Genomic DNA, 25,773 nt, shown 5'->3' with positions numbered 1-25,773 from the left:
TTATGGTGATACAAGTTGTGTGCAAGTTTGGTTAAAATCAAATCATAAATGAAGCTGCTATTGTGCAGACAAGGTCAAAATAGCTAATTTTGGCCCTTTCAGGGTCCATAACTCTGGAACCCATTATGGAATCTGGCCGGTTCAACAAAGGAACCAAGATCTTATGGTGACACAAGTTTTGTGCAAGTTTGATTAAATTCAAATCATAAATAAGGCTGCTATTGTGCAGACAATGTCAAAATAGCTAATTCTGACCCTATCAGGGACCCTAACTCTGGAACCCATAATGGAATCTGGCCAGTTCAAGAAAGGAACCAAGATCTTGTGGTGATACAAGTTGTGTGCAAGTTTGGTTAAAATTAAATCATAAATGAAGCTGCTATTTTGCAGACAAGGTCAAAATAGCTAATTTTGGCCATTTCAGGGGCCATCACTCTGGAACCCATAATAGAATCTGGCCAGTTCAAGAAAGGAACCGAGATCTTATGGAGATACAAGTTGTGAGCAAATTTAGTTAAAATAAAATCATAAATGAAGCTGCTATTGTGCAGACAAGGTCAAAATAGCTAATTCTGGCCCTTTCAGGGGCCATAACTCTGGAACCCATAATGGAATCTGGCCAGTTCAGAAAGGAACCAAGATCTTATGGTGATACAAGTTGTGTGCAAGTTTGGTAAAAATCAAATCATAAATAAAGCTGCTATTGTGCAGACAAGGTCAAAATAACTAATTTTGGCCCTTTCAGGGGCCATAACTCTGGAACCCATAATGGGATCTGGCCAGTTCAAGAAAGGAACCAAGATCTTATGGTGATACAAGTTGTGTGCAAGTTTGGTTAAATTAGAATCATAAATGAAACCACTGATCGTGCAGACAAGAAATTGTTGACGGACAGACGACGGACGAAGGGTGATCACAAAAGCTCACCTTGTCACTATGTGACAGGTGAGCTAAAAAAAATGAAAATGTTCAGTAATAAGGTAAGCCATCACTGATTGGTACTAGCAAACTACAGTTCGTTTTCGTAAACATCATGTTTGTAAACATTAAAGATTGTGTTTTGGTACCTTAACTCAGGGTTACATATTTTAGTGTGTCTTGTATAAGAAAAACGTGAGCTCAAGCTAAAAAAAGACATGATAAAACAAGTAGAAAGGTTATTTTGTAAGTAGAGAAATTTTGGTTTGAAAACGTGTAAACACGGATGACCTAGTAATTGAACTGTACCAGTGTACCCACCAATCAACTGATTGACATGAGCAAAACAAAGCAATACACCCTCTTTTCTTAAAAGAAGTGGGAGGAATTCAATATGTGAACAAAATAAATGAATCAATAAATAAATAATCCCTGGATATATCTTTTTTCTTCCTATGTATGAAAGAATGGATTAAACAAAATCTGCTCCAAGTAATAAATAACCTTTAACCTAATGGCAGCAAGTGATTTTGCCTTTGCGACCAGTGCAGGCCAAGATCAGCCTGTACATCCGTGTAGGCTGATCTTGGTCTGCATGCTATTCAGTCGGTAAATTTTCAGTGAACACCTCTTTGAATAATAAGTGGTACTGCCCAAATTCAATGACAGACCAGTCTATTTTAGAAATATAGCAGGTAAAGTTTAAGATATTAGCTTCTTATTCCCTCTGTCTGCCAAATTACTATATACAGCAGACATTGTATTAAGAGACCAATTTTTAGCCGTCCTTTATTTGGTCTCTTAATAATGTCTGGTGTATATAGTATGTTGGCAGAAAGAAGGAAAAAGCAGACTTTGTAAAGATTCTAATTAAAGTTATAGAACCTACACAATTCATGTCAGATCATCACATTCCTTTCAAGTTAGTGAATACTGAAATTCCTGCTTACATACAAAACAACCAAATCGGGATGCAGGGGCACAACTGAAATCGACATCAGCACATTGGTGAGTGTAATAACTCTACCTATTTTTTGAACATTACAGCTAACTAGCTTCTAAACACCCAAGTCTGGTCAGGGTAGGTCATTCTGTCTTCTACATGACTTACTGTAACCTCGACCATAGATGTCCAAAATTTAATCTCAACTTTTTCTCTTCAAAAGCTACCTACAGTTCCTACATACAAAGTTTCATTACATCGTTCCTGAGGTTAATATGTTAAGCAGAGATATTTCAAGTAACAGCGACCTTGATCTTGACTCCAGCAGCTGCAAATAAAATCTCCAAGCTTAATCTAAGCCTGGCTTCACACCAAGTTTGGTACAAAAATCACATTCTAAAAATGACCAGCAAAAAAAAAAAAGACTATGTCATATCATGTCTGAATAGTAAACTAACTATTTTCCCTTGGTGTAGCTTCTTATAACTCAATATATATCGAAATATTTCATGCAAATCATAACAAACTTCATTGTCAACTAAATATAAATCATAGCATATCTAATATATCATTGAAAAAAAAAAGAATTTATACAGGCCATTCAGATAAAAAAGCTACCTTCTATATAGTATCACTTTTTTAAGTTTATATAATAATGGGTACTTACAAATCTTTTGACATGTCCCATGTTTATTGGTATAAACTCCCACACAATATCCTATATCTGAAATGACAGGATTTACAAGTTTCAAAATCTGTTCAAATATTTACATCTACATTGGACTTTCTATTCATAATATTTCAATTGAAAAACAGCAATTGCAAAATTTAATAGTTTATTTTGAAAAGCATATTCTTAAAATAACCCCCAGTTTAAAAAGTAAAATCAATGAACTTTAAATTTATGGTGACAAAAGTATTTTGCAAAGAAGATTTTTGATATTGCTGTAGTAACTAAACCATTCAAATGAGTGGACCGATGCGATGTTTCGGTCCACCTAAATTACAATGTTATCAGTAAAGGAGAAGAAAAAAGAAAAATTGAAATTACCCCAAAACGGATATCTTTTAGAGGGAGTTTACTCTAGTGAAGCAACGTAACTCTACCAGCAAGAATTATCTTTCCTTCTTCCTGTACATGTTTGCTGCTACACCATATCTTTCAGAAGTGGTATCTGTCTTCAGAGTTGATAGTTTGTCAAAAGTAGACAAATCTAAAATGAAAAAATACATATTTCCACACTGGCGATTGCACAAAGAGATGTGACGGTCTTAAAAATTCTTGACTGATTCAAGGGCGTAGCGCCCATTACACACAGTACATACATGCATAATTTTAAAAAAAAATCCAGAAATGCTCGTTGCCAATAAAATCTGTAAAAAGCTCCTTTGGAAGCAAAGAAAGCAACCAAGAAGAATAATAGCAGACTTGGTTTGATTGAGTCTGTTCATGAGAGATATAAATGAAATGTGCAACACCCCTCATGCCCCCTAGCACCAGCGGAACTTTATTACACATATGATGAATGGACTCCATGATCCCAACGAACCAGAAAAAATAACAACACTGAATCCAAGTACGGGGAGACATACAAAACATTTCTGAAATACTGACCTCTTAAGTGTCTGAAGTCTCTTTGAATTATATGTCACAAAATGCGTCAGAATGCACCATTCTTCATCTTAAGTCTTAAAAATTTCTGGTCAACTAATGGATTTTTTTTAAACTTTACCAACTGATCTTTTACACTTACTTGCGTTCATCGAGTTCTTTCTACACATCAGATTATCACTGGAAATATTTCTAAACTTCGATTTTCCTATCCTGTCTGCCCAACCAAGATAGAGTTATTTTAGCACAAGTATTAATTTAATAAACTAATTTTGCCTAAGGAATGTTATGGACATAAGCACTACTGTATTAAAGTTGTCAAAGATTTGCATTGACAAGAACATAATGTGCCAAAATGCATTAGAAATGCAAGTTTAGAAAACTGTTATTACCTCCCTTTGTCTATCTTGGTTGCGCAACCAAGATATATTTAAAATAAATTAATTCTGAAGCTACATATACGTTGTTTCAAAACTTGCCTTTTGTTTTAGGTTGTTGAAATATTCCAATATATATCAAATGCAAATTTAATATTACAAATTATACTGAAATTAAAAGAAATAATCCACTTTTTAAACACTTTTGTATTAAAGGCCTAGGGAGATAATTGCAAAGTTCCATAAAAGTAATAAATCATAATTTCCAACAGGGATCTAATACCATGTTCACACTAGCAGAACGGTTTTATTTTTATTAGGCACTAATTGGCTATAATTGGTATTTGACATTCTAAACCCATCAAAATATAATCTAGTTTGCGTCCACACTAGGCAAAGAAATGTGGTTTAAATATATACATGCAATGTTGGAAGTTAACAAATATCTTGCAATAAGCAAAAAAGGTTACAAAGAATTGAGGCTAACAGAAACAAGAAGGGGTCATCAATATTTAAACTTCTGTGTTCATCTATGAATTTCTGTTCATTCCATCTATTGTCCATTTTGAGTGTCAGTATGACTCCATATCGCAATTTAATGTTTTTGTTTCAACAACAGTCCAATTACTTTTGCCAGCCACAGCATCAATTGTTTGATACAAAGGAGAAACACATGGTATTCTTCCTCCAAAAAGTAAGATCTGTGGATTTGGGATTGTAAAAGCAGTTATAACCCACATTTGCGTTCACATTTGTAAAATAATGTAGCATTACTTTTTAATGTAGTATTAAAACCACCTCTCGAGGTAGTTTTAATGCTACATTACAGAAACCACTTGACCTTTACAAAATTCACGTTTTACACCACATATAGTGTGGACGCAAACGAGTTTAAAAAATAAACCCAAGTTAATGTAGGATTAAAAACGTAGTCTGAACACGGTATAATTCTATGTAATGGGTTTATTTATTCCTTAAATAAATCTCTAACAGAATATGTGAAAACTGAAAAATGTCAGAAAATGTTGCTCAACTGTGATTGATCACCTTTAAGTGTCAGAAGTCCCCTTGAATTATATGCCACTAAAGGCATCAGAATGCACCATTTTTTTTTATCTAAGTCTCAAAAATTTCACAGGGGAGGCCCCCGACCCCCACCCTCACCCACTCAGCACTTTGTGCCTCATTGTGCGTATCATTTTTGAAGCTCTGGCTACGCCTATGCTGACGGTTGTATTTGAGGTCTCGGTATACAAACATCTGTGCACAGTTATTTAAAAATACTTTACAGGAAAAATTGCCTATTTCACCTTATACTTCATCATGAGATCTTGACCTTGATTAAATGTTGAGTTCTGCAGAAAGAAACATGGCAAGCATTTGTGCAAAGTTATTTGAAAATTTAACAAGAGCTGTAACAGGAGTATTTCGATGCTGGATAGTGAAACTAGGCCAATCTGAGGAAGCTGGAGCTGTCACTAGAGTGTTTAATGACTCCAATAAGAATGAAGATATTGAACAATAGCTTAAGTCTGTGTCAGAAGTATTAAGTAATAAGGGAGATAAAGAACATTAAATAAGTATAATTCTAAGCAAAAAAGGGGGATAATTCATGAAATATTGGTGCAAGAGTGATTTTTGCACCTTGTGTCATATGATGTGGGTAATGATGTGGAAAAACAACTTCAAGTTTGAATCAAATCCATTTAGTAATAACTGAGATATAGTGAAAATGCATTAAAATTAACCTGAAAGTCTAAGTAAAAGGAGACATAATTCATGAAATATTGGTACCAGAGTTATGGACCTTGTGTCATATGATGTGGGTGATAACATGGAACAACTATTTTAAGTTTGAATCAAATCCATTTAGTAATAACTGAGATAGAGTGAAAGTGCATCAAAACCTAAACCTGAAACTCTAAGTAAAAGGGGATAATTCATGAAATATTGGTGCAAGAGTTTTAGCCCTTGTGTCATATGATGTGTGTGGTGATGTTGAATAACTATTTTAAGTTTGAATCAAATCCATTTAGTAATAACTGAGATAGAGCGTAAGTGCATCGTAACTTTAACCTGAAATTCTAAGTAAAAAGGAGGGATAATACATGAAATATTGGTGCAAGAGTTATAGCCCTTGTGTCATATGATTTGGGTGATAAAGTGGAAAAACCATTTTCAGTTTGAATCAAATCAATTTACATGTAAGAATAACTGAGATAAGAGTGAAAGTGCATCAAAGCTTTAACCTGAAATTCTAAGTAAAATGGGGGCATAATTCATGAAATATTGGTACCAGAGTTATGTGATGTGGGTGATAAGTTGGAACAACTATTTTAAGTTTGAATCAAATCAGTTTAGTAATAACTGAGATAGAGCAAAATTGCATCAAAACTTTAACCTTCTAAGTAAAAGTGGGGGATAATCCATCAAAATTAATATTAGTGTGAGAGTTATGGCCCTTGTGCCATATGATGTGGGTGATGATGAGGAATAACTATTTTAAATTTGAAACAAATCCATCAAGTAATTACATAGATGAAATGAAAGTTCATCAAAACTTTAACTAAAGTGCGGACGCGGAACGACACCAACGCCGGGTCGAGTAGGACAGCTCTCCATACTTTGTATAGTCGAGCTAAAAAAACGAGACTTACCTTGGTTCAGTCGAAGTTTGATTTCAATTCTTTGAGTAAGAATTCAGTGAGGGCTTAACTAAGTAGATAAGCATAAGAGTGATTTCACAATTCCATGTGATTTCTGTGGGGTTCAAATATATGTGGCTTAGTTCTTTAATTTTTTGGGCTAAATATAACCATTATGGAGAGTGACAATTAGCATATCTGCACCAAACTGTGTGCTTTTTGTGACAGGAAAACAGTTCGGAACTGAGAAAAGGCTTGCAATTTCTTTGTGACTGAATTACTGTGCTACTATTATGACTATACCTTGAAATTAGGTATCGTTAGCATGTATGAGTAATGCAAATAGATGAATTCACCAAATGCCTGGTTGGAAAAACCAACTGGAAGGCAACGAATAACATCTTATTATAAGCTAGCTGTTAGCCATTGAAACATTTCTCTGTACATGTACAGGGTTCTTGGAAACACCAAATTCAACGTCCCCGTTTACGTATAATTGGTCCCAGTATAATGTATTTTAGACCGAATGTTTTAACGTTATGCTCTTAATAAGTATTAAAATATAAGAATAATTGTTCATATATTTTCTTTTCACTGTATGTTTATATACGTTTCCATTCTGAAATAAAAAGGTTAAGAAAAAGTTATCACGAGGCATTTTGTCCAACTTGATATTTTCACAAGGGGGATTTTGTCCACCTTGATAATTTCACAGGAGGATTTCGTCCAGGAAGACCAGAAACAGCAGGGATGCGGGGGGGGGGGGGTTGTCCAACATTAATTTTTGACTCCATTTTACCTTTTTTACCTTTACCTTTTTATCTCATCTTAACAATATTTGGGTGAAGAATTGTGATTACAAAATGTCTGTCGGTCTACATTTAATCTGACAGTACAAATTAGAGGCCTGTGTTTTGACGAAAAGTCTAGTCAGTAGTTGGGACTGCAACTTTTTCAGCTTTGGGAGTCCCAGGACTGCAACTTGAAATTGCTAGTGAGAACCCTGCATACCATTTAAAGATGCACCACAAAATAACTGTATTCTTTTGTATTTCAATGATGGTAATTATACAAGCTTTGCATGAAGAAAATGAGAAATAACAAGTATCTAGTTACAATTCGACAGTGACATATATAAGGCCAAGACAATGTCTTGTCTAAATATATTGTTAAATTAATGTAGTAGTTTGCTCAGTACTTCAGTGATTTTTTTTGGAAAAAATAAAGGTGCCTGTGCCCGCTGAATTGGGAAAATAAGCGCGATAATTCCCCAAATTGGGAAAAATATAAATATGTTTAATTTCCATACTAAGTGATATAAATCTGTACATTTCCTAACTGAATTTTGTTTAAAGAGTTTATATTTTTTCAAAACCACTTTTGGATTTAAAATTGTGAAATTTTTGGGTGATAAAATTAATTAAGACACCAATACAACTTGTATTAATTGTATTTATCAATTTTCACTTCATTCCCTTGAAATTTGATAACGTCCGAAATTTTGACTATCCGAAATTCGGTACAATCGCGGCGATTTTGATCTCCAATTTTCCAAAAACTAGGAGAGATATTGTCATTTTTCATTACCATAAATGATTAACTGACATAATGAAACATATTTAAACCGACTGAAGTCCATATTTCTCTTGAAAATCGGCAATGTTTTGTTTGTCACGTGTTTTCGCGACTGTAACATTGATGCGATTTTGATCTTAAAAAAGGACGTTTTTGATGTCATTTCTGCCAATTTCATGTTAGATATCGCGGATCTCACGCCCGAATATATACTGTTACATTTTGGAAATAAAATATTATAATTTGAGGGGGGAAAACATCTCTTTTTTAGGGGAAAAATAGACGATTTTTTGGGGAAAAAATGGCCTATTTTGGCGAGGGGAAAGTGCCGATATTCGGCAGTAAAAATACGCAAAAAAAATCACTGTACTTGAAGTATTAAGGTGACTTTTACACCAGACTTTGTTTCTACAGCGTAAGGCATTATAAAACTGTACTGAAAAGTGAATGACTGAATAAGTTTGAAGATGAAGGGCCCAAATTGTCCACCTGTCATCTTGTAGAACATCTGTATTGTACCAGTACTAACAGAATGATTTGCACAAGTTCATGTGGAAGGAAAAAGTAGGTCATTACGTTGTGGTGGGTCTTTAAGTTTCAAGTTTCTTACTGAATCCCTGGCATGATCCCTAACTCCGACCATGTGTGGTATATGCGCTCTAACAAAAAGAAACAGCACTAAACTTTTACTGTAGTTCATACATGGCCCATTTCAGATCCTGACTGCAGCACTGACATGCGAAAGCGTGAATGGAATTAATTATCAGCAAAAAACGTGTAATCATATATTTATATACTTTAAAAACATGTCACTCACGTGCACCTATTTCGACATTCCTTGTCGATTTTGTTGTTGTTGTAGTTTCAGAAAATACTGGACAGACGAATTTCGGATGTCAAGAATAAATTGTAGAACATTTCTTCTACAAACGCAGGTCAGTAAACTATGATACTAAAGGTAATAGAAAAAATAATTTTTTCACATTAAAAAATACTTTGTGAAAAAATAAATCGGAATACAGAAATCTTAATAATTACGGAGTTTCTGATGACGCCATGTTCTAAGCGTTTTACAGACCAAGATCTGTACGGAAGGTAACGGCAATCGAGTCAGTGCTCAGAAAAAGTTGAAACGCGCCAAACATTTGAAAAAATTCTCTGATGACGCCATGTTCTAAGCGTTTTACAGACCAAGATCTGTTCGGAAGGTAACGGCAATCGAGTCAGTGCTCAGAAAAAGTTGAAACGCGCCAAACATTTGAAAAAATTCTCGTCAAAGCTCTATAGGTCGATGGTCAATAATGCCCAAATGAAATAATTAAAGTTTTTAAGAGATAATGTATATATCTATACTTGTTGCGTATACAGTCTTTAAAGGCACTGACCTCCAGATTTGGGTTTGGTCATATTATGAACATTATCTAGAATATGAATTTTTGTTTCTAAAATATTTCTAAAAATCCAAATCAAGAAAAAAAGATAACCGCGTCGGGAATCGAACCCCGACCACTGCGGAAATAAAGATATAACCAATAGAGCTATAGCGGAATTAGTGAATTATGACTTCAAAATATAAATACAGTATTTATAATCGAGACATTTTACCTGCAAACGCTTTTCAATTTTCATTGTAAAAAGTAGTTTAAACAGCAAATTCTCATGTGTTTCCGTTACATATACTTGATCAGTAATTAAGTTTTTAAAGCCTTCTTAAGAAATATAGTGTTTATTTCCAGGTAGATCTGTCTAAAAAAAAATCTGTTATCGGACGATCTGGAGGCCAGACCCTTTAAAGTCTGTATATGTACATTAGACAGATCTGGTGATGGACATAAATGAATGGCGTAAATATGTTTGTTATCTAAAGTTATATATAATATTATCTCCAGAGTTGATAATATGAGTTTTTGAAAAATTATGGTTGGGTGCGGCCTTCCAGTTACCAGCGGAAAATCACCACTTTGTAATCAGATTAACTGGTTAATGGTAGATCTACAATGTTTCAGGGACTGGCTTCTAACATTTAACTCAACATGAAACATAACCAAATAGAAAATCTAGATCTAGTCAATCTTTCAGCAAAACTTTTCTGCACTCTGGTTCAGCTAAAAGATGCATAATACCTCCTGTTAACCGTTCATTTTGCATTTTACTTCCTTATGAAACTAACTACGCATGTATTTACTAGTTCATTGTTTAAACTAAGCCTAAGTCTCAGTTTAAACAATGAACTAGTAAATTAATAATGTTCTAGAATGAAAATCAGAAGCAAATGTAAGTGGATCTTTGAGATACTCATGAGCTATGCCATATATGGTTTTGTACATGAGAACTGTTAACGCGTTCGGGAAAGGTCATTCAATTTAATTCTGAAAACAATGCAACAGATGGAGTTTCAAAATCTTTAACAAGAATAGTTCTAGCAGCCCTCTTTTGAAATCGAATTGATTTATCTTCTAAGACAACACCACAGTTTCCCAAAATTATACAACAGTAGTTAAAATGAGGCAAAATGTACGCATTTCTAGACAGAGAAAGCAGGTTTTTTTTTCATAACAACAGGTACAAAAGGAAACTGAATATTTTAAGAACAAGATTAATATGAATATTCCAAGTAAGTGTGCTGTCAATATTAACACAAGTGATTTTACATGAGAACCGACAGTAATTTTCTTTCCTGATAAACATACAGCAGAAAAGGATTCTGCAATACGATTTCTTTTTTGCCTTGTAGAGATATACATTAATCTAGTTTTGATATTAACATTTTTCAAGAAAATAGTGAACTTTTTCAGCCAATCAGAATTTGAAGAAGGCAGCCTGTAAACACAGCTAAGCATTGCTTTAGACATTATGAGTTACGCATCTTTTTTGGTCATAGGTTTAAATGTCAAGACAGGGGCGTACGTGGATGATTTTGAACTGTACGCCAAATATGAGCAGCATAGCTACGAACCAAGCAGAGATGCTGCGAGTGTGGGGTAGGCGAGGGAGGAGGTCTCCATCTCCCGGCGGATTGGGTTTTTGGGGCCTCACCTTGAAAATGTTGAAAAATCTTCGGCAAAAGATGCGTTCTCTTGCTATATTCCAGCGTTAATATATTTTGTTTGTCACATTTGTACTACATATTACATGTATAGAGATAATCATTTAAATTCATAGTTTATCACACCGCTCATGCTTATTGGCAGGGACCATGACAGTGTCTAAAATTGCAGCTGGACCAGCCCCGGATAGTTTGAATATAACAATTTTTCGTATAGAGTCCAATGTAACTTTACCCTGGAAAGTGTGTGCTTCAATAGCTCGATGGCTCTAGCACGATACATGGCCCATACTAGTATTCATTAATAATTTTATCTAAGATTTTAAAATGTTTAATATTTTTTCGCAGATTTTTCATTGAATTACTTCGATGCAACGATAAATAACAAAATGAATTATGCCAGATTTAGAATGTTGAAAAATCGGAGTTATACAATACATTCCTTAAATCAACAGTAACAATAGTTATATAGTTTTGTTTCAAAATATTTGCGTCACTGAAATACTGTGTCATTCTACAATGTATTTTATTGTGCAACTGCCAAGATCAGCGCAAGCCTATTGTGTATCGCCAAAAGGCTGTTGGGTAACTGCATCTGAACTCTTACCTAATCCCAACTGCTACCCATGTGAACAAATTGCATATTCGAACCGTATGCAAAGCTGTTATTATCATTATCTATTTGTTTATTTGATACCCTATACAGTGTGAAGATTGCACAGGCAATACTCACACATTAAGGATATACTAGTTTTTGTTGTTATCGTTTTTGAAATCTTCGTCAATGTTTAATTTAATGCATGACTTCTGCATCCGCATTTTGACAGGGTTTTTTATAAACATTGCAAATATTTCATGTTTTTTCACGCGAAACGTATCTTTTTCTAGGTAACTCTAATATTGGCAAACGCAAATTCAAACTGCGCAAATTACTATACCAGATTGATAGATTTAATTGCAACCGTTCAAAATCTTTAATATCACGCTAAGAGTGTTATATTAAGCGTAACTTTTTTTCTTACTCGATACATCGGCTGATCATTTTGTTTTCCTGTCGCTCTTCTGATTTACCAATAAAACACATGTCATTTGAAACTTGAACAGCAGAATGAGACGGGTGTCCTGTTTGTATGCATACAAATTTTTAGAAATGTCAAAATTGAGTATATCGAGGTTCAATGGACATACATAGTACTATGTTGGTATGTTTGTAGAAAACGAGCGCTCGGTCGTTGCCGTAGAAACTTGCATACACGATAGATCTGTTAGGTATAACGACGCATCGACACAAGTTCGGGTCATATGGTAACTTTCTAGCTTTGGTGGTGGAGGAAGACCAAAGGTACCCATCCGTGCATTATTTCATCACGGGCGGCCACCCAGGTAGAACCACCAAACTTCCGTCAGCCAGCTGGATGACTTCCTCACATGATATGCACAATAGAATCTTTTTATTGGCAGAGTATTTCAACTTGGAGTTTGTGGCAAAATTATTCCCCTAAAGCGGTGGTTTAAATCTAAAACATCCAATAAGTATACATGTATATTATATAAATCATTGGCTAGACTTTTTGTACTAGTAATAAATATTAATACTGTGTTTCGCTTTACATGCATTTTGTCTTTTTTTAAACCTATTACCAAAATACAAATACCAATTATTTTGACTAAGACATGTTACATGCTGGTAACGCACATCAATATGTCCTTAATTAGGTACTGTAAAGCGTGGTGCACCATTTTTTAAACCAAATTATCTGTGTGTCAATATAGGCATTGATAAATATACTAATGGCAACACAAATTACAAGTAATTTTATTACGCAATGACTGATGGTATACAAATATACAACCATTTCGCAGAGATTATTACATTTAAATAAGTGTTTCAAATACCAGTTCTTAATTTGAAAATCTGAAAATGCATTTCTAATACTCATTGACCGAGATAGTAGTTTTCACAAATTTTAAAATAAATTCATGCACAGTGATCGTTTTGGAAAATACTTCACAATAAATAACAAGCAGGCTTCTTTTAAAAAAGAAATATAGGAGAGGTCCAGTGTTGATCCTTCTAAAGTTATATCAGAGACATAGATAACAATTGTTATCTATGTCTATGGTTATATGATAGGTTGTAGACGAAAACCAGTTTCCCTGTTGCAGGTCACTGACCTATTATGGGTCATCATTCTGTCGGCGATGGCCAACCTTCGTATCAAGTTTTCATGGGTTATAGTCTGGAAACTCTTTCCTCGTCCAGGTCACTGTGACCATGACCTAATGGCCTCAAAATCAATAAGTCATTTTCAGGTTATGATCAACTTCCGCCAATTCGAGGACTGTAGGCCCAAGCATTTCCTAGTTACTGAATTTCATTTAAAAATGTTCAAAAGCTACCACTGCAATAATTATACACTGAAGTCTTTGGCTCCAAGTCCGAACTTGCCCCTGATGAAAGCTGCCAAATTAGCATCTTACCATTTTTGCGAGAACCTCACCGGGCAGGCTTTTTTGTCAACTGACCCGTTCGTTTGGGCCCAAAAGAATAGCTTCCGAGAAGATTTAGAAAAGCTTAAAAGAAAATCCCAATCGAACGGACGTTTGCTGGATGTGAAAAAATATATATCATTCTTTTTGAAATGTATTTTTTCAGAGATTTTTATTGTTAATGTCCTATTTGAAACATTTTATTTGTTCTAGTTTATTACTCAGTTTGTAAGGTTTATTTGTATCATAGCTCGGTGTTTTTTCTTAACAAATTTGGTGCAGGTAATTCGTATACTCTGAGTACAGGGTGCGGTAACTAAAAGTGTGCAGGTATTTAATACCCGTACGCTAGTTACCGCACTGTTGGATAGGAAAGTATGCCAGCATGTCTGGAACAGTAGACAGCGAAGTGTATTTTATTGATTTTCTGCTCTAGCATTGGTTTATTAGTCCCCTACTGGTTGAAAACCAGTTTCGGGGACTATAGGAATGCGCTTTTCCGTCATTTTGTCATTCCGTCATTCCGTCATTCTGTCATTCCGTCCGTCCGCAATTTCGTGTCCGGTCCATAACTCTTTTATCCATGAAGGGATTTTATTATTACTTGGCACAAATGTTCCCCATGATAAGACGACTTGTCATGTGCAAAACCCGGACCCCTAGCTTAAAGGTCAAGGTCACAACTGGAGGTCAAAGGTCAACGGGGCTTTTTTCCTGTACGGTCCATAACTCTCCCATCCATGAAGGGATTTTAATATCACTTGGCACAATTGTACCTCATAATAAGGTGATGTGTCATGCACAACTTTCAGACCCCTAGCTCAAAGGTCAAGGTCACACTTAGTAGTCATATCTTAACATGGCATGAACAGGGTCTGTTTCGTGTCCGGTCCATAACTCTTTCATCCATGAAGGGATTTTAATATTACTTGATACAAATGTTCCCCATGATGTGACGACGTGTCATGCGCAAAACCCGCACCCCTAACTCAAAGGATATTAATATCAATTGGCAAAATTGTACGTCATAATAAGACGATGTGACATGCACAACTTTCAGACCCCTAGCTCAAAGGTCAAGGACACACTTAGTAGTCAAATGTTAACATGTCATGAACAGGGTCTGTTTCGTGTCCGGTCCATAACTCTGTCATTCATTAAGGGATTTCAATATTACTTGGCACAGATGTTCTCCATGATGAGATAACGTGTCATGCGCAAATCCCGGAGCCCTTGCTCAAAGGTCAAGGTCATACTTAGAGGTCAAAGGTCTAATTCAAGAATGACTTTGTCTGGAGCATTTCTTCTTTATGCATGGAGGGATTTTAATGTAACTTGGCACAAATGTTCACCACCATGAGACAAATTGTCTTGCGCCAGAACCAGGTTGCTAGGTCTAAGGTCAAGGTCATACTTAGGGGTCAAAGGTCAAATTCAAGAATGACTTTGTCCGGAGCATTTCTTCTTCAAGCATGGAGAGATTTTGATGTAACTTGGCACAAATGTTCCACAAATGCCACCATGAGGCACACTTTTTTAGAATTATGTCCCTTTGTTGTTACTATAAATAGATTACATTGTAACTTTTTTATTACTGGCAGTAGGGAAAAATCGAGACCACTTTTCTGTGGTACAACATGCATGTTACATCCAATATTTAGGTGTATTTTGATCTATCTCTACATGGTAAAGATTTTCTTGTGAACTTACATTTTATAGATTTTTTTTTTTTAGGATTAATTTCACTTTGTTGTTACTATAAATAACTTTTATGATAACTTTTTGTATAATCGGCAAAAAAAATCCAAATGAAAACAACTGTACGTTTTTATACATGCAAATTTTAATCCAAGTGCTTTGTTATATTATATTGTATATATAGTACAATATTGTTTATACATCATTGACAGATATCAGTTCATTATGTTATACTGCAATAGAGAAAATTAGGTGCCTTCCAGTAGGGACTTTGTATTGCATGGCAATACTTCATTCACTTGTTTTACCTGGGCTTTACACATTTGTAAAGCAAGGGTTTTAAGTACACACTGAATTGCTGTATATGGCAATGTGGAACGCCTACAACTACCATATATGGATGGCTATGATACAAAACAGAAAGAACATTAAAACTCTCGGGTAAACGATTTATACTCGGGGGCTACGCCCCCTCGTACAAATCGTTTACCCTCGAGTTTCAATGTTCTTTCTATTACATGTCGGATTGCCGCCTTGTTTTGATCACGTGATTAACATCTCTACTACCTCTTCCGACTTTCGGGTGGAAGACACAGAAGATCTTCTAATCAAAGCGCTCAAAGCGCTGATGGTGGCTGCTAATCAATGTTTAAAATATTGCAAAGAAAGCGACAACTGAGGAACTGTTAATATAAACCATAAGAACTTTTTTTTTTTTTTGCATTTTTTTTTAATATTCGGCTTTGGTTTCAAAATTAATCCTTTTTCAATGGCAGTCATTGTTTACATACACACTAATTCAGTTTTTAACGAATAGTTTTGATCCTTTTTGATTATTTGTGACGAAAACTACAACATAAATTACATCGAAGATGTTTTACTATGAATAAATAATACAAGCTTTTTCTCCAAATCAGTCAGCTTTTAAGATTTCTTTTTAAAGCTTTTGGGCAGTGTCTGTCATGAATTATTATACACACTGATTTAGTCCGTATCAGATAGCTGTGGTTTTCATGAGACTTTGTGAAAGAAAACAACACAAACATGCACCACAAATGCATCACAGAATGACAGTTCTGCAGCCAGTGTATTTTAGAGGTGCATTAATTATCACTCCATATGTTACACTCAAAAGTTCGCTTGACATAACAGCAGGCTTCGCAAAACTGCTGGACATTAAGTCAGACAAACTAACAACTTTAGTCAGACCGAGAAAAACGTCGAAAAATATGTAACTGATGAAAACAAACCGTTTTAATTTTTATACATATATTTGTATCAATCCAGATATATTGAGACGCACCATCGGAAAACCAACATAATTCGTTTGCAACCAGCATGGGTCCAGACCAGCCTGTGCATCCGCGCAGTCTGGTCAAAATCCATGCTGTTAGCTTTCAAAGCCTATTGCAAATAGAGAAACCGTTAGCGAACAGCAAGGCTCCTGACCAGAGTGTTTGATCTGGGTCCATGCTGGTCACAAATGCACTATGTTGTTTTTCTCATGGTGCAACTCGAATGAATTTAGCTGAAGTGAGCAGAATCTGTCTTGAAACAATTCAATTTTTAAGTTGGTCAAATTTGTTATCCGACGTCTTGCTACAGTCTGGCAGATTGCCGTTTCAAAAAGGCGAGTATTAGTATCATCGCTGCGCCCCCTTTCACAGGCTTACAAGTTGATGAAATCGTGATACGGTAGCACCACTTAGTCAAAGCGAGCTTGCAACATTTGTCAGCTTGGGCGACCTGTGGGTTTCCACGTTGATAATTCGTGTTTTGTCAGATGAAATTGTACCGAATATATGTGTATCTATGCATACATATAGTATCTTATATTGTATATTTGCTGAGGGAATATTATTACGAAAACATATATGTCTCTGATTCTCACGGCAGGTCAAATTGCAACCAATATCGAATGAATTTTCACTGAATGTTCATTTATTTTTGTTCACACTCGTATTGCTAAGCATGTTTTAGTATATTTTGTTCTTGATATAACGATGAACTGTACATGTTCAAGTTATATCCATAAATTACTGTCCTGTTCATAAATCATCTCACTGAATTTGCGCTAATTAGTGTTAATTGGCAGTATCAACGCCTGAGGAAATCCATATCACTGCTGATTATCGATTTTCTATAAATAGCCTGATTAACATGTGGTCATATTTTTGCGTGCTGACAATGCAGTCGAAAATTCAGTAACATTCTTAGATCACTAGGGTTGCATTAATATAATATCTTACAATTTGATAGCTATGACGAACATTTAAATTTGAAAAGTGTTACAACTTGCTGGAAAAGCTATCAGAGGTACAAACTGGTATTGTCTATGGACCTGAAATGTTTGGAAACTTTTCCGTTGAAATTCCGTTTCTATTTTTAGCCGCGGATTATTGCTAGCAGAAGTATAAGCTACGTGACCTCTGGGGCAGTACTATGCAATAGCTAATCAATATCATCGCTCCAGGTCAGGTGACATGAGGTCATCGTTTATTCACGTGACCATAAATTTGCATATTTGTATTCATACACGTGGTTGTTTTAATTAAAACGTTGACTTCAGTTTGTATTGATTTTAGTCGCCGAATTCACATTAAAAATGGTATTAAGGCATATATTGTAGCTTTGCATATTCTTCACGTTGTGTAGATAATTGTTTACCTGGAAAGCTTGGAACTATTTTTGGTTGTGTTGTTAGGATGGTCTTAAGAACTGACAAGGTTTCTCAAACTGAGCATTCTTTTTGACACTGGTGGCAGCAGCCACCAAAAACAGAAGATCTCGGAAGAGCTCTTCGTATACCGGCAGATCTCCGCAGCTCAAACGAACGGGGCAAAAGAACCCGCCAGCATATCTTTGAATACTGAGAACAAAGAATAGTAAATATATACCTACATTTTATTTTTATTAACAACTGTACCGTTTCCAACATTTGTAACAATAATATTACACTATATTTATTTATTTTAAACGAACAATTATTTTCGTCTTTCATAACTTACTTGTGCGCAAGCGCATTGGGCCACTTTAGACTGGCTCACCGTAATTTGCGCTAGAAAGTGAAATCCAACGCCGTAAAATTAGTAGATTAGTCTAAATCCTCCTAGTTTGAAAACCAACTCTATGGAGAGGTCTTGATAGGTCCAATAATATTTAATTCCATGCAAAACTTCCACGTTTCGTAGTCAAACAGTGTTACCACTGGACCACTTCGTCCGCTCTAATTATTAAGTCGATTGGATGATTAAGTTTTAAGGAAGATTTTTAGATAGTAAAGATTGGGAACGAAGGAAATAAAGGAATCCAACCAGAATATAATGGTTTTCCATTAGAAGTTACAACATTTTAAAATCGTTCGGTTTTACCAACGGAGACTTTATACTGTTTTATAAATAGTTGTTGAATTTGTGAATTATGAGATTTCTCATACTGGAAAATTTAATAGAAAGTGAGAAAAGAAACTGTGTTGTGTTCAATACACAAATACTAACACGAAAACTAAATAAAATTATGCCGGAAGTCCACTGTACGATAGTAGCAGTAGCAGTAGCAGGCAGTAGCAGCAGTATCAATAGCAGTAGTAGCTGTATCTGTATAAGCAGATAGCAGTAGCAGCATACAAATACGTAAAAGTGGAAATAGCAGTAGCAGATACAATAGTAGCAGTGAGCAGCAGTAGCAATAGCAATAGAAGCAATATTAGTACCATACAAATGATTAAAATAAGCCATCAGAATATGAATATTTTGATGAATTGAACTCTTGTATAATATACTCGCCGTCATAAGAAAGTACCCACTCTGAAATTTCTTTTATTTTTGTCTAAGCAATCGAGCTTGAAATTTAAATGGTATAAACTGGTTTCATGGTCAACACTGGATGATATTAAGGTTTAATATACGGAATATAACGGTCGCTTGGCTTCCTCGTGGTGCACCTGCAAATTGGGCCTTTTTACGAATAACTGTAGCATAAGAGTTCATTACAAAGTTTTTGTGTGTTATCAATCAATGTAAGGATATTACAGAAAAACGCCATAGTTTTTGTTTATTACTGCACTGAAATGGCACGTTTGAATGACGTTCAACGAAGCCAAGCCGTTGGCATGATCGAGGGTGGTATGTCATATCAGCAGGTGGCACGTCGAATGAATTGCTCGCATCGTACAATAAGAACACAATGCAACCGGGTCTGTGAGTGACAGAGAAACGTTCTGGACGTTGAGAATCACGTAAAGTCAATAGGACCGGCATATTATGCTTTCGAAATTGCGTCACGGGGTTTTTTTTTGTAAATATAAATATTTCTATGGCGGCATTTTACATAAAAATAAAAATGCATCTTAATTATTACCTCCCTTTATACATGTAAAATTTTGATAAATATCGTCTACAAATTTTGTTTGGAACCCAGTTTGCATGATTAATTCTGGCATACATCATATTTGCTTAAAAAATTAGCACATATAAACAGTTAGATTACTTTTTCTTGTTTATCAATAATACATGTATTTTGAAAAAATATGGTTATATTAGAGAATCCAATATCGGCCCGATGTCAATCCGACGTACGAAATAGTTACACTGATTGATGTCGGTCTACCGATTTCAATATTTTGCGGCACTACAAAGGCCCGACGTCGACCCAACATCGGCACATTTTGCCGACATTCCGATATAATACCTATATCGGGCCGATATAGCCATGCTGGCTGGGTGTATACAAACTTTTCCTTTGATTTGATCTAGTGACGTAGTTTTTGACCCACGTTATCCAGATTTGAAATTATCCAAGACTTTAGGATAACAAACATTCTGACCAAGTTATATGAAGATAAAATCAAAAATGTGCCCCTAGTGGCAGATGGGATGATGGGATCTGGGCAGTTTTCGAAAGGAACCAAGATATTATGCCAATACAAGTTGTGTGCAAGTTTAATTAAAATCAATTGCAAAATGTGGTATCTGTCGTGTTCACAAGCCGAAAGTAGCAATTTTTGGCCCTTTAAGAGGCCATAACTCTAGAACCCATGATGCGATCTAGCCAGTTTTCGAAAGGAACCGATAATTATAGTATGCCAATACAAGTTGTGTGCAAGTTTATTAAAATCAATTGCAAAATATGGTCTATCGTGTTCACAAGCCAAAAATAGCAAATTTTGGCCCTTTAATGGGCTATAACTCTAAAACCCTTGATGGAATCTGGCCAGATTTCGCAAGGAACCAAGATATTATGCCAATACAAGTTGTGTGCAAGTTTAATTAAAATTAATTGCAAAATGTGGTGTCTATTGTGTTCACAGGCCAAAAATAGCAAATTTCGGCTCTTTAAGGGGCTATAACTCTGAAACCAATGATGGGATCTGGCCAGTTTTCGAAAGGAACCGAGAAATTATGCCAATACAAGTTGTGTGCAAGTTTGATTAAGATTGATTGCAAAATGTGGTTTCTATTGTGTTCACAAGAAATTGTGGACAGAGGACGACGGACAGACGGACGACGGACGAAGGGCGAACACAAAAGCTCACCCTGACACTACGTGACAGGTGAGGTAATAAGACTTTCAGACAAACTGTATTTATAGGTTATTAGCTTTGTATCGGGAAATATGCATGAGTTCTGCAGTGGAAATATTGCGCGACATTAGGAGCGCAATTTTCTCCCTCTAAAGAACAAGTGCATATTTCCCGATGCAAAGATGATAACATTTTTATTACATACGCATCTACACGTGTAAATATTAATATGTAAATATCATAAATATGTTCAATAGCCTGAATAGGATTGACAATACTGAACTAAATAGAAAAATTAGTGCAACAACACACACTGAATTACGTCACGCACCCGATATGAAATTCAGGCATCAGTGTATAGAAAAATATTGACGTTTCGGTACCAGTGTAACTTAACGGGGAAAAGAAACGAGTATGCCAAAGCCATTTCATAAAAAGGTTTGTGGTAAGAAATGTTGCGATTGCAGCATTTCATATTAAGACTAAATTGCATTCACTATAAACAAACGTTTTTAAAAATCGGCATTATAATTTACTGACATGTTTCTCAGACCGAAATCCGCCCTTAAGACTAAAACATTGTGATATAGCCATAACCTTTGCCTAATTTCTTCGCTGCGATATAAAAATTTTCTGACCTTGGCCAACCGACCATTGTTTGAATAGTTGCTATTAACGAAGCAGGTCCTCCGACGTTGTACGTTCTGTATTTTTAGCTCACCTGTCACGTAGTGACAGGGTGAGCTTTTGTGATCGCATTTTGTCAAGTCCATTCTCCATCGTCCGTCCGTCCATTATTTCTTGTGAACACAATAGAGACCATATTTTGTAATCAATTTTAATCAAACTTGCACACAGCTTGCATTGGTATAATATCTCGGTTCCTTTCGAAAACTAACCAGATCCCATCATGGGGGTTCCAGAGTTATGGCCCCTTATAGATGAATGTTTCGTATCACATTTTCCAATTTTACAGTGATATTGTGAAACATGATCCAATACCAAATGTCTTACAAAGTTTCATCAAGAAATGTTCAGTTTTAAGAAAGATATGGACAGTTTACTGGGGTCACCCCTTGTCGATTTATATGCCCAGACTCAGTCCCTGTCGTCGTCAGATTGCAATTTGTCGTGAAACTTTCAGTTATCTGCATTTGTTTTGACTTGGAAGCTGAAAAACGATTCATTCCGTAAAAAATAGAAATAAGGTCTTATAATTTTGATCATTCTCTAACATTACAGAGATAAAAATGATCCTTTTTGGCCCAAAAGCTCAGATAAAAATGGGCACACCTGTTTAAAAAAAAGAGGCCAAAATTAAAAAAAAAAATCAAATTTCACGTTTATTTTTGCACGAAAACGTCTTTTTACATCATTTACAACAGATTTGTGGCCATTTACATTACCTGTGAAGTCATGTTTTAGCATTGTGTACACTACGGTAGCGCTTTCATACTGTCGCAATGTGTGACGTCACGCTCTATGTATAGAATGCATGTTTTAGCTCTATTATAGGTTAGAGACCACCAATTGTTTTCCCATAGACTTACATTGTAACATTATGGCGTGTACGGCCTTCCATACATCGAAACATGTATATCTAATTACAAGTTTTTCAAGAACTATCTTAGTTCTACCAAAATATCGGACGAAAAACATATGAATAGTGATATTTTATTTAAGTAATTTTCGTTTGAATGAGATGACCCCCTGTTTACATCATTGACATGGCGGGAGAAATTCGTTTGATAAAACTTTTTTTCAATACACATAAAATGTAGCAAATTTTGTCAAAATGTATAATAAAATACTGTAAATGCAGTAAAAAAATATCAATATAAAAAATACTGACCAATCAGAACGCACAGACGTTACCTTATTCCCAGGTTAGTCTGGTTCCCGCCGTACAGCTACGCAAAGTGACGCTAGGGGCAGATAACCAGACTAATTCCCAGGTATATACACTTACCTCATTCCCAGTACCTCGTTCCCAGTAAGTTCCCTGTACTTTTTTGAATTGGTGGTCTCTGACCTAAAGGGCCAAAATCGGCTATTTTTGGCTTGTGAACACGATAGAGACCACATTTTGCAATCAACTTTAATCAAACTTGCACAAAACTTGTATTGGCAAAATATTTCGGTTTCTTTCGAAACCTGGCCAGATCCCATCATGGGTTACAGAGTAATGGCCTCTTAAAGGGCTAAAACTTGCTATTTTTGGCTTTTGCAGCCATATAGAGGCTTCATTTATAGTTATATTTGATACAAACTTGTAAAATGTCTTTAACAACAATAACTCTTGGATTCCATGATGAATCTGTCAGATCCATTCATAGGTTCTGCAGTTACGGCCCCTGATTGACCCCTGAAAGAGCCAAAATTTGTTAATTTTTACCTTGTGGACACGATAGAAGTGACATTTTATATTTGATTTTAAGCACACTTACATACAACTTAAGTCACAATAAGATCTCGGTCCTATAGAAAATCGACTAAATTCCATCAAGGGTTATAGGGTTACTGCCCTTGAACGGGGCAAATTTTTCTATTTTGGCCCTTTCAGCCATATATAGGTTTTATTTATGCTTTGATTTGATATAGACTTGCACAGAATGATTATCGTCATGATCTCTAGGCCTGGATTGAAACTGGGTCATGTCGGGTCAAAAACTAGATCATCAGATCAAATCAAAGGAAACGCTTGTTAACAAACTAGAGGCCACATTGTGACCCTATCTTCATGAATCTTGGCCAGAACGTTTATCTTGATGATTTTAGGCCATGATCACAACTAGGTCATACGGGGTCAAAAACCAGGTCACTCGGTCAAATAAAAGGAAAAGCTTGTTAACACTCTTGAGGACACATTTATTACCCTATCTTCATGAAACTTGATCAGAACGCTTATCTTGATGATCCTAGGCCAAGTTCGAAACTGGGTCATATGGGGTCAAAACAAGGTTACCCGGTCAAATCAAAGGAAAAGCTTGTTAACACTCTTGTTTATTTGATGTGCTGGAACTAATGTTGGATAAAATACTAGGTCACTAGGTCAAATCAAAGAAAATGCTTGTTTACACTCAAGAGGCCAAGTGTTTTGGTCCGGTCTGAATGAACATTGCTCAGAATATTTGTCTCCATGAAATCACTAGGTAAAACATGTGTACACTGTTATAGTGTCTTACTTAGGTGAGCGACCTAGGGCCATCTTGGCCCTCTTGTTAGTAAGTCCAGGATCAGGATATGTCAGGTGAAAAAGGATTGGTTCCTTTCAGTACTGTCATAGCAGAACGAAATGAACGTGACAATTACGTTGGTAACTTAATACTATACTTAGTCATTACTTTGTCTCTACCTAAACGAATCTGCTATTTTAGCTTGGTTGTTGAGTTCTATGCTCCCAAATGATCTTTTCCTAGATTTATTTGACAATATTAACAACCGTCTTGAAGTGCTATGTGGTGGCCGTAAATAGGTCGTCATGTACTTGGAGTCAGTGTTTTATACTTCCAAAAGATCTTATTATTTTCTTTAAATACTTCTATTGTTAACAGTTTTAAATGTTTGTTGTTGAAATTGCTAATTTCTCTATGTGTATTTGTTGAAACTGTCCATCTAATAAAATCAAAATGAAAGGATGCAATCAAGCAAAACAATAGCAGATTCGGTTTGACAGCCCGTTCATGACACGTAAAGGAAAATTCATCACCCCTCGCATCCACGAGCACTATCCTGTTATACCGAAGTTTAAAAGACTCCATGACCTCAAATGTCCAGAACATTTAACAACACTGACTCCAAATACGTGAAGACTTTTTACGGCCACCACACGACACTTCAAACAACAATACAAGCTTCAGGAGCATGGTAAATAACTGGGCTTATTATTTTCTTCTAAGTCGTTCTCTAACTGTCGTCCTCCGTGCTATTTTCTCTGATGATGTTCTTGTAACCACAAGGCTCTGTACCTGGGGCTTTTCCTTTCTTCTTTACATCAATGACCTCCCTTGTTCTGTTACCTCTCATGTGCTACTCATTTGCCACTCTGCTGATGAATCAGCAGTGTACATCATCATCAATTCCATTTTCAAACTGCCAAGCACTCAAACGTCACCTGCAACGAAGATCTTTAAAATGCAGAAATATTATTGTAAAATAACAGGCTGAACACCTTGCAGTTAGCATTTTGTCAGTATTCCCAAATTCAAGAAAGATCGATGTATAATTGATTTGCATTACTTCTAGTTAAACAAGATGACCTTCTATATAAATATCAAAGTAGCAGTCGAGGCAATTACCCCACTCACTCCTGTTTAATTCAACTCTCAAAAGAACTGTCAGTGAATTTCGTGTTGTAAATTACAGGCAACGGGAGTGGAGACAGTGGAGTGGTTCGTTTCGTATTTAACATAAAAAGCACTTCAATTTAATTTAATTACATATATTTCAAATATGTGATATATATCCAACTATTTTCATGTATATACAAGAAATCGCATTTGTTTCTAGTATCATTTTACCATGAATATCAAAGTGTACATTTCAGTAAAATTTCTATTATTTAAAATAATCAAAATAAACAAAAATCACAGAATCAAACGCAAGTCACTAGTATTTACACGAAAAAGTTGGACATATACATGACCTGGTATAATTGATCTTTTTACACTATTTAAAGTTCCATAAGGCTTTAAATGTTATGTTAAGATGTCCAAATAGATGTTATGCCTAGCTACACGGTAAGAAAAGTACAGCTTTCAATTCAGTGCATGAACTTCTGATAGTTAAAGCCATAAAGGGAGGATGTAAAAAATATGCATTGAATGATACTTTCTGCACTATTAATCGATGTTCAAAAGTTTGACAAATATATGAGAAACAAATTAGTATGTCCGATACAAAACATATTGCAGTCGCCTTATAAACAAAGGCATTATCACCGTTGATA

At 35.5% G+C, this 25,773-nt stretch overlaps 1 protein-coding gene across 2 annotated transcripts in view; it reads right to left on the bottom strand.

The window, feature by feature from the left end:
* The window catches only part of LOC123551927 (synaptotagmin-7-like), a 464,896-nt gene extending 461,841 nt beyond the window's left edge, over positions 1–3,055 (bottom strand). Inside the window, exons 1-2 of one of the 2 annotated variants that reach the window (XM_045341234.2) lie at positions 2,913–3,055; positions 2,529–2,585 (exon numbers count right to left, since the gene is read on the bottom strand). The gene's annotated coding sequence lies outside the window, so the exon portion shown is untranslated. Of the gene's footprint in view, positions 1–2,528; positions 2,688–2,912 lie in introns of those variants that run through there. The other variant, XM_053541481.1, reaches the window with a different exon arrangement.
* Between the last annotated feature and the right edge of the window lie 22,718 nt (positions 3,056–25,773).

The sequence above is a fragment of the Mercenaria mercenaria genome, chromosome 4 (assembly GCF_021730395.1).
Source record: "Mercenaria mercenaria strain notata chromosome 4, MADL_Memer_1, whole genome shotgun sequence".
Classification (NCBI taxonomy): Eukaryota; Metazoa; Mollusca; class Bivalvia; order Venerida; family Veneridae; genus Mercenaria; species Mercenaria mercenaria.
Note: the sequence above shows the minus strand (reverse complement) of the source record. Positions and strands in the feature narration are given on the sequence as shown.